Source organism: Ptychodera flava (assembly GCF_041260155.1).
Source record: "Ptychodera flava strain L36383 chromosome 3 unlocalized genomic scaffold, AS_Pfla_20210202 Scaffold_26__1_contigs__length_13983176_pilon, whole genome shotgun sequence".
Taxonomy (NCBI): domain Eukaryota; kingdom Metazoa; phylum Hemichordata; class Enteropneusta; family Ptychoderidae; genus Ptychodera; species Ptychodera flava.
In genome coordinates, this window is record NW_027248280.1 from 5,163,147 (window position 1) to 5,173,323 (window position 10,177).

Below are 10,177 nucleotides of genomic sequence, written 5' to 3' on the forward strand. Positions count from 1 at the left end.
GAGAATTACTGAAAGTGGCCGGTATACGCACGTCCCAAACTACCCCATATCATCCTCAAGGGGATCCGCAGCCAGAGAGGTTTAACCGTATTTTACTGAACATGCTAGGAACGTTAAACACCAAGGAAAAGCAGCACTGGAGTCAGCATATCAGTTTTCTGGTGCATGCGTACAATTGTACCAGGAATGATGCCACTCAGTTCTCACCGTATTACCTCATGTTTGGAAGAGAAGCCAGACTACCCATTGATCTTTGTTTTGGTGTTAGCCCAGAAGGACCTGAAGAGCAGACTGAAAGGAGCCTATGAATTAGCTGAGACGGAAGCAAAGAAGAAAGCACTCGCCAACAAGAGACGCTATGACAGCAAGGTGCGTGGTAGTGATCTGCTTGTGGGAGACAGAGTACTAATACGCAATGTCGTGTTGATAGGCAAACACAAACTGGCCGATCGCTGGAAACCTGATGTGCATGTTGTTGAGAAGAGATTGGACGACAACTTGCCTGTGTATGTGGTAAAACCAGAAACTGGAGGTGGGGTAGAACGGACACTACATAGGAACCTGCTACTTCCTATTGGCTATTTGTCCGCCTCAGAACCAGAAGAGGTTGAAATTGAAGAAAGAAGACCGATTACCAGACAGTCCGCCAGAAAACAGACTGATAAGAAAGAGGACACAGACACTGATTCAGATATGGAGGAATTGTTTGCCAACCCGCCAATCCCCAAAGCATCACCAATAGTAACTGACGACAATGATATCAGCACCATAGAAACAGCAGCTGACCCTACTGATACAACAGATGTGCCTGATGAAAAAGAAACACACCAGAATGAAGTGAAAATTAAGCCACAACCACACAAAGAAGGACGACCAAAACGACTGAATGCTGGAAGACCTGCTGATAAATTGACCTATGACCGAATGGCGGTACAAGCAAAGTGCTAAGCCTGTTAAGTCCTACCACTCATGTAATACCTATACCAGGTACTGAGATGTTTCTTGTTTGCAAAGACGTGAATTATGATTAGAGTGACTGACTGTTAAAAACAATAACAGTGGGTTACATTGACTTGACCATGACCTTTGCCTTTTAAGTTTTTATGTTTTAACTTGAGTCTCATTGTATCAATTACCAAAATAACTTACACCCGGAGTGTGTAAGCATCTGAGGGGAATGTGTAACTCCGGTTACGATTGTCAGTCATGTGATCAGGATGACTGCATGTTGTTTGAGTGTGATGACACATGTGTGGAATTTCATTGATAGTGCTTTCACCCACAATGCATTGCAATGCTCTACTGATTTTCACTGCTTGAAGACAGTACTTTGGTGTGGACGTACGTTTAGGAATTATTATCCGTTTTACTGCCAAGAAAAAATTCCAAGACAACGTGGTTGGTCTTTTACATGACTGTGCTTACAGGTATGTGTATTTGAACGCTTTGGTATTGAAAACAATGAACTTTTAAAAGTCTCAGAGTGTGAGACACACCCCTCAAGCTGAAACGTGGAAGGACCATGTGTTTCCCAATTAATGTGGAAAGTTTCTAAGTTGTCATTCTGTAGTTAGTTTGATTCTAGTAGTACTTTATGATAGTAGTGAAGTTTTATTTAACATGTTGAAATTTGGGTTTTCTAATTTTGAATGAAATTTTCTGTGATTCTTAGTTCTTTGTTTCATGGGACTTTTGTACAGTGTATTTGCTATCATGTTGACTTAGTCTCATCCTGAATGAGATTGTGCAGACAGAAGGAAACGCTTACATAATTGCCATTGGTCTTTTACATGACTGTGCTTACAGAGGAGATCCAGTTAATGAATTACTGATAGACTGCGTGTGTTCCTATTGTGTTGCCTGATTGAGGAGCCAGCAAGGAGTGCCTGGAATTGTTCGAGTCAATCATCGACTCGAGTATTGCTACCAGGGTTGGAATAACAAATCCCCAGGGAGGATCGTCTGGAAGGACTCTGTGTGTGTAACGTAGTTTCCTATTGGATAGACTGTCATCGTCATAGCAACAGGACGGACATTGACCTACAGCTCAAGGAGAAGCCATTGTACAGCCATATGAACAATAGCTAAGTGAATAAATCAATACTACTATTGGTTTTAATCATTGTAGATCAGTGCTTTTATTCTTTTATTATTATTATCATTAGTAGTAGAGATTTTAGCTGTAGTGAAATAAACCTTAATATAAACTGCAACGCAAATTGTACGATAATCATTCTTTCCTGGTTTGTTTATTGTGTGAAATGAACCTTGGTATATATATATATATATATATATATATATATATATATATATATATACACACAAAATGTATACAATGTGCTCTCCCGGTTATCACCATAATGGCTTTATGGCAACCTCTGAACTTTGGCACAGAGAGTACGGTTATATATATATATATATAAATATATATATATATATATATATATATATATATATATATATATATATATATATATATATATATATATATATATATATATATATATATATAATTTATGTAAGATATGTAAAATTAGGTATGACAAAAGCATGAAAGGTTTTAAATTACCTGGTCCAAACAACACAATACGTGAAGCAAAGATTTAATTATTAGCAGATGACACAACTATTTTTTTTGAAGATATTGCCTCTGTTGAATCAGTTCGTACAGTTATGGAAAACTTTCACAAATGTAGCGGGTTAATAAGAAGAAAACGACAGGGGTTCTGTAGGGCAAGTTTAGACATAAGGTTGTGAAAGTTGGTGACATTAAATGGACTACAAACCCTGTGAAAACACTTGGTGTATATTATGATGCGTTAATGTTTTGAACGCTTGGTATGATGTGAATCACAGTGTGGACCATGCAGATCGTCACTTCTTACTTGGCTGGTCAACGAAATATTGTTGTTTTTACTCCATGGTTTCTACAGATGATAATTTTGACGTATCTGCCAATGATAGTAAATTTCCACTGAACAAATGGACATGTAAGACACTGTATTCCATTCTCATATGAAAGCGTACAGAACCCCCTATGTACCAGCTTTTGAAATGGTTTCACAATTTAAATGTAACTCCTAGAGAATCAGAAATCAACCTTATTTGGAAAAATGTGTATGATATTACAAATGAACTTAAACTGAGAGAGTTCCAATGGAAGCTTTTGCACCGTCTACTCCCATGTAACAAATATTTATATTTTTGGAAGATAAAAGATACGATGCTGTGTTCAGTTTGCTAAGAAATAGATTCCTTGGAACATAGATTTTTAAATTGTTCAATTGCTGTAAGATGCTGGACCAAAGCAAAAAACGTTATTAAAAGATCGGATTTGTAGGGAAAGAAATTGAAATATCACCATCAAATATTATTTTCACAGAGTGTAATGTAAGTACCGTTACTGACACACATACAAAATCTGTACAATTTTTAATTTTAGTTGGAAAATGGAGTATCCATAAATACTGGACTGCAAATGTAAATGTACCTATCGAGACGGTTTTCAAAAACGAATTCAATGTAAGATACAATCTTAAAGAGATGCACTTAAAAGTTCACATACTGGATGCTTTTGAGAGAATTAATAGATTAATGTAAAGAACAGATTTGTTGTATATGTGGATTTCCCCGTCAGTTGGGATGATATTTTACAATAAAAGATATATATATATATATATATATATATATATATATATATATATATATATATATATATATATATATATATATATATATATATGACATCTTGCCGGTGTGTTCGTTGTTGAAATGACATAATCTGGTGACATCGTCCAGAGATTAGTAATTTACCCTTGCTTGCTTTTGCGCATTACGGAATCAAACACATCAGAAAATAGACGCAACACAGTGACAAAACTTCGCATAAGATTGTCAAAGGACAAACATGGCACAGAGAAGGAAAAAAAGAAATCGTTACAAAATCAGTGATAACATAAGACATTAAAGGTTAGCAGTATAAATCTTTATTGACAATACATATCATAGCGAAACGTATTAAAATAAATTTAATAGAAGTCTGGGTAATCGTGACTATGATATGATGAGATACTTCAACATGAAATGCAATGATCCAGTGATAAAATGGAGCACACTGATGATTAGATGATTTACACAAATTGACTATATGAAAACTTTCATTACGAGCATGACATCTTTATGTACGCCCCCATGCGAGAATTTTGTGATGACAAACTGACTACATGAGGTGATGACGTTATCGACCATGCGAACATTAATATTAAGCAACCTAGGGAGTACAGGCTACCCACAAATTCAACAATGGTAATTTTATTGTTTTTGAACGATTACCGACAGCATCGGTAATCCCGATGAGCGCACAGGCGCCCACTGGTTGGGTAGTCTGCTAAATCGATGGATTCTCTGCTCTATCTATCGATCGCGTAGCCGATCTGCCGGCCACTGCAACCTCAATACTCCCAATGTGTGAAACACAATCACTCAATTTACACATGACCCGGGCTTTCAACTGACTGTGCGCTCACACAAAACATTCAGAACTAAGCTTAAATGTTTTCTCCCATGCATCTTATTTGGTCACAAATTTAACCATCTTCTCAAAAATCACGTCGATGGACGTGTTACTCGCATCGTCTCGAAGAAATTCTGCCCAAAATAACAATTTAAAATTTGTATTCAAATGTGACCTTCCCGAGGTCAAGTTTCCTAACTATGATCCTCCCCCAAATGGCTTGTGACAAATAATCCTCCCTAATTCTTTCAGCCGACCCCCTGATAACACACCCTCCTAAAATTCCTAATTGCAATTTTGTAAGTTGCGGTGGACATCCCTAAAGAATGTGGCTGTATGCAATAATTGGTTGGGTGGGGATGGCTATGGTACATTTTTGTCACGTTTTGAGAATATTAAAGTTTGTTTTAACTTTTTTTGAAGCTGGGACTGCGAAGGGTTCAAAGTTGTGACGAGGGGAATATGTTGTTTGTGTCCTCTATGAGTATGTTTGACAGGCTGTAGTTGTTGGGTGGATTTAGCCCGATAAAATTGATTGGTGACCAGCTTTATGAGATAACCCTAATGTGCCTGTAGGTTTTTCAGTTCTGAAAGCCGTTGGTTTCTCCATTCCTCTCTTGAGTAAATTCTGCAGATTCTTGTGGCTAGGCCATATTGAGTTTCATTGTCACGTGGATGGGCACAATCGAATTAAAGATACCGTTTTGAATTTGTAGGTTTTTGTACGAGTTGTTTGAATGTTTCCTATGCCATTTCCATGGTGAATTTGTTGTGTTAAGAATGGACTGCTTTTATATTGAGGATACGTATACTAAAGGCGCCACAAATATTTCGATCGTTGATGGTATTCCAGCCGGTCATTCTAAGCTCAGGTAGAATGCGCCTCATGGACCGATATTTTGGACATTCAGACTTTTACAAATATCTTCTGATCTAACACTTACGGGCTGTTTTAAAGCTTTTGGAGTTAAAAAAAATTTTAATTGTCTTAATTTTTTCCAGAATCAAAAATTGTATTTTTCCGTAGAATTAACATAAGGATAGCTACCATTTTCAATTTAAAGTATCGGTAAATCTGGGTACTTTGTTTTCTCCAGTGACAAAAATTGCATGCTCATCCCCCGCCCAAGAATTTTTCTCTTGATTTTAAAAGACAATGATTCTAAGATTCCTTGAGGAACATTTTAGCAAAAGTTTAAGTCTTTCAATTTCTTGTCGCATACCAGCTTAATCAAGGAAAACAAACGGATATTCGCACATGGTAACTATAATATACTTCCTTGACCTGATCCTTTACAATAATGACTTCAATTTCATCAAGCAACATTATTTATACATAGGTGGCACAGTGATGGGCCAAGACAAATTGAAGGTTTTTTTGTACTCGCAAAAGCATGTATAAGCACTATTTAGCTTATCAGTACAGCCTCTATGTGCATAAAATAAATTGTTATTGTTTACATTTTGAATTATGTATGATTAACATTTTTAATCAGACAACAGTGCGTTGTCATTAATGGCGCGTAGTCAGAATGGGTAGATGCTTTATCAGGTGTGCCACAAGGCACAATAACTGGCTAGATCCTATGTTATTTTTACCTTATGTAAACGACATATCTCAGAATATTGCCTCTTCGATCACGTTATATGCCGATTATTGTATTTTCTACAGGGAGACTTCTAAGGTACTATCGATTTCATCTCTTTATATATAAACTGATCTTAACACTCTAATCAATTAGCCTAACCAGCGGTTGTTAAATTTCAATAAATCAAATTGCAAGGATTTATTCTCACACGTTTATAAACAATGTTTATAGAACTAGGTAATATCAAAACATAAATGGTACAATACCTTTATAAGGTTTCAATTCATTAGACGTTTACTTAGGAGTCACTGTAAATTCTACGTTATCATGGTGAGATCATTGTAACGAGATATCAAGCAAGGCTAGAAAACTGCTTGGCCTGATGAAGCGTGTGCTGGGAGACTGTAAGCCAGCTACCATCGAAAAAGTATCCCAGTCTTTCGTACGCCCCAAGACTTGAATTTGCTCACACGGTCTGGGACCCGTACAGAGAACGTCAAATACGACAACTTGAAAAAGTACAATACAATGCTGCATGTTTGATTATGAAAGACTGGATCAGTAACTATATTAATCTATATAAACCAATTACATTCCAATCAACATCATCCGTATGTATAATAGAAATGTAATGCTTTATAAAATTATGTGGAATCACATTGATGTTCCATTTTATCAACACTTTACATTTTCACCTGTTACAACAACTAGACATAATTATGATCTCCGTCTACAAATACCAAGAACTAGAACAGATCTACTGAAGTATTCATTCTTCGACAGGCGGTTTCTGAGTGGAACTCAATTCCTAGATCCGTGGGCAACGCATCATCTCTGCTGTCTTTATAAAGCAATTTGGTCAAGCATTACAACAGTTTGTCGACAGTCTCGTATGCAGATGACCCATATGCACTTTTTAGCTATATTACCTGGCAGTCTCATCGCTTTTTTGTTTTGTTCCTTGTTTACTGTGTATGTCATGTATATTCGTTTAACTTGCTTTGTATGTATATTTATGGTGAATTAATATTTTTACTTTGGCAGTGGTTTCAATGGAAGGCGATTGGAACTAATTTGGGATAATCGGATAATGAACTGATGTAGATTTAGTCTGCAAATCAGCTCGTCTTTCTCTTTAAGGAACGTTCTTGTTTTATGAGCAATTTGTAACATTGCAACGTTCAGCTACAGGGCACTCAACACTTTTGAGAAATGTACAAATTATAAATAATTATATCTAATTCTCCCAAGTTACTTCAAATCGTGTTATGGATGAAAATCTTCCCATTACCCTTGACTTTCGTCACAAATAAATAAATAAATAAATAAAAGTCCAGACCAGGATTCTCTTTTAAATAATATCAATGCAGTCTGTACATGTACAGGCTGAGTTGACAAGCTGAATACTGTGTATCTGAAGTCGCTTTGGAGAGTAAAAAAGGAAACTGCAGTTGACATTTAAACAGAAAATAGCGAAAAAGTCATGAAAGGCTGAAGCTATCGGCCCGTTATCAGCCCCTACTATCAATCAACATAATCCTTATCATATACCTAGATTCACGTACCCATGTAAACCTATGGGAAAAGGCGCTCTTACAGATGTGTAATAAGTTGCCGTATCACGCCCAGGCACACTTCGCCCAAATAAGGTAGTGTGCGCGCTTTTTCGAACTTTTTCGTAGTCGTTGCTAAGCGCGTTGCTATCCACGTACATTCCATTCGAAAGCACGTCTGCGCGAGATTCGAACCCGTTTCTATGCGCTTCGCTCGTAGTATTGAAGCAAACTGTAGACAGTTCGAATCTTATTCCGATCAAAATTCGTTTAAAACAAGTGCTTGATAGTCTCCTCTAAATGTTTTGCTGAGAAAGTGTATTTTAACGAGCAGGATCAACTACTCATCTGTGCTCATTCTGTAGTGACATTGGCGTTCGCATAGAACAAGCTCGTGACGCGTTCCACAACAGAACAAATGAGAACATCGTACATATTAATCCGCAAAGTTGCATGGCTCATGTTTTTTTAATTTACGCCCATAACTTTAACAAAATTTTATTGATAAATACTGAAACACATCACAACCGTTCAATAAGGTATAATATAATATGTAACAGGTCTGACCTGAGAGCGAGCGCAGCGTAGGGTATATCGTCATTGATATTGATGCATGACGCATATTTTGGCCATTGAGTTTGAATTGCTGTCGATTGTTTTCTAGAATAACATTCATAGATTATTATAGCAATTTAACTGGGAAATGCCAAGTTCACTAACAAAAATTATGTAAAACTGGTAAATTATATAACAGAGGCGGTCTAATGTAAAACACGTACTATTCCCGTCGCGGTAGTCTCAGCACACTATTTTAATTCTCACGTGAGTTGACCGTTCGTTCTCGCGAGAGTTGGCTTGTTTCAAAATGGCGGCGCCTAGTGATGACCGATCCGGGCTTTCAAAAGTGATCGAAAATAGTCATTTTGAAACAAATTTCACACTTTCTTTGGAATAGAGAGATTCTTTTGTCGGAAATACACATTGTCGAGTAGGATTTGTGGTAGATTATATCTTTAATTTCGCGCAATCCCTGTAAAAGTATTCAAAATGGCCGCCTCCATGGAAGTGCTCTCCTTTCAAAACTCGTAGGTATATATAGATTCCATTCTAAATTTCTTGTACACACGTTAGTCTTAATGCTCGCTTCGCGAGCGGCCTTCGGCCGCTCTCGCTGCGCTCGCTATGATAAAACCTTTACGGCCCTGATACGGGTTTTGCGGACCTCTGTCGTACGGCGTACGGGCCCTCGCACGCTCGGGCCCTTACGCCGTACAACCTCGGTCCGCAAAACCCGTATCAGGGCCGTAAAGATTATTATTGACTTACTGCTTAAGAACCCATCCGTTTAAGTTGTAACAGTAGAGATCAGATTGAATCATCAATGGACCCATAAAACATGACCATTTATATTGACATTATTTAATTTATAGAAGATACTTTATATTTCGAATGTTAAATTCGGGATGCGTACATTTTTACATTGTATTTGTGAGTGAGTGAGGCAGATTATGTGTACCGTTGTTTTTTAGATAATTCTATGTATACGTGTATGTGTTCTATTAGTGCAAGATGCGAGGTATAATGATATTCAAATATGCAGATTACATTAATGAGCATTGTTTCGGTAGTAAAATTCCATGCTAATGACCCATAATCAATGTGGAATATTCATGTACCTCGGATCTTGCATTGTATATATGTGTTGTTGTTGTTGTTGATGTTGTTGTTGTTGTTGTTGTGTTGTTGTTTTTTGTTTTTGTTTGAGATTAACCCTGCCTCTGAATGGTCAGGTTACGGGTTTTAAATCTCGTGAATAACAACAGCGATTCATATGAATCTAATGTCAGCATCAGCATTGGTACCTACGTTCAGAATGTGAAACTCTGTATCGAAGATATCAATTCTTTCAGCCATGAATATTTACACTTTGCGCTGATAGATAGTAACACAGATATGTGCACCGAAAATCAGGCCCTTTGCTATAGGGGGAATATTTTGCAGTTTGTCTTGCAATAGTGTAATGAAAATCAACTAAGTTGTGAACGAGTTTTACCCATGCTCCGTACAGGAACACAGTGATTTCACTCCTTAGAATTGAGTCAATAAAGCAGCTACCTTCATACACCACAAGGAACGGAGAATCTAGTCAAAATTTTGTCAAAAAGATGGACATCCTAATGAAGACGACTTCTCAGGGATAACACCTTGATCAGTAATGGACTCAGTTTCTCGTTCAAGTGCCTCCAAAAAATCGTCTGCTTTGTTGTGCCGCGATCGTTTTTCATACTTTTTGGTAGCCGGGAACAGGCACTTCGTGTTCGTGTCGGCTACATGGACGATCTGCCGATCGTAAACCGAATCACGTATCCTTCTTTCAACGTGACATTCCTATCCATTATCACTATTTGATTCGCCGAGAGTAATGTTTAGTCAGTCGATGCTAATTGTCATGCAAATTACTCAAACTCAACAAACAATATATCCATCGGGTCAAGCATTCGACAAACAGACAAAAACAACGT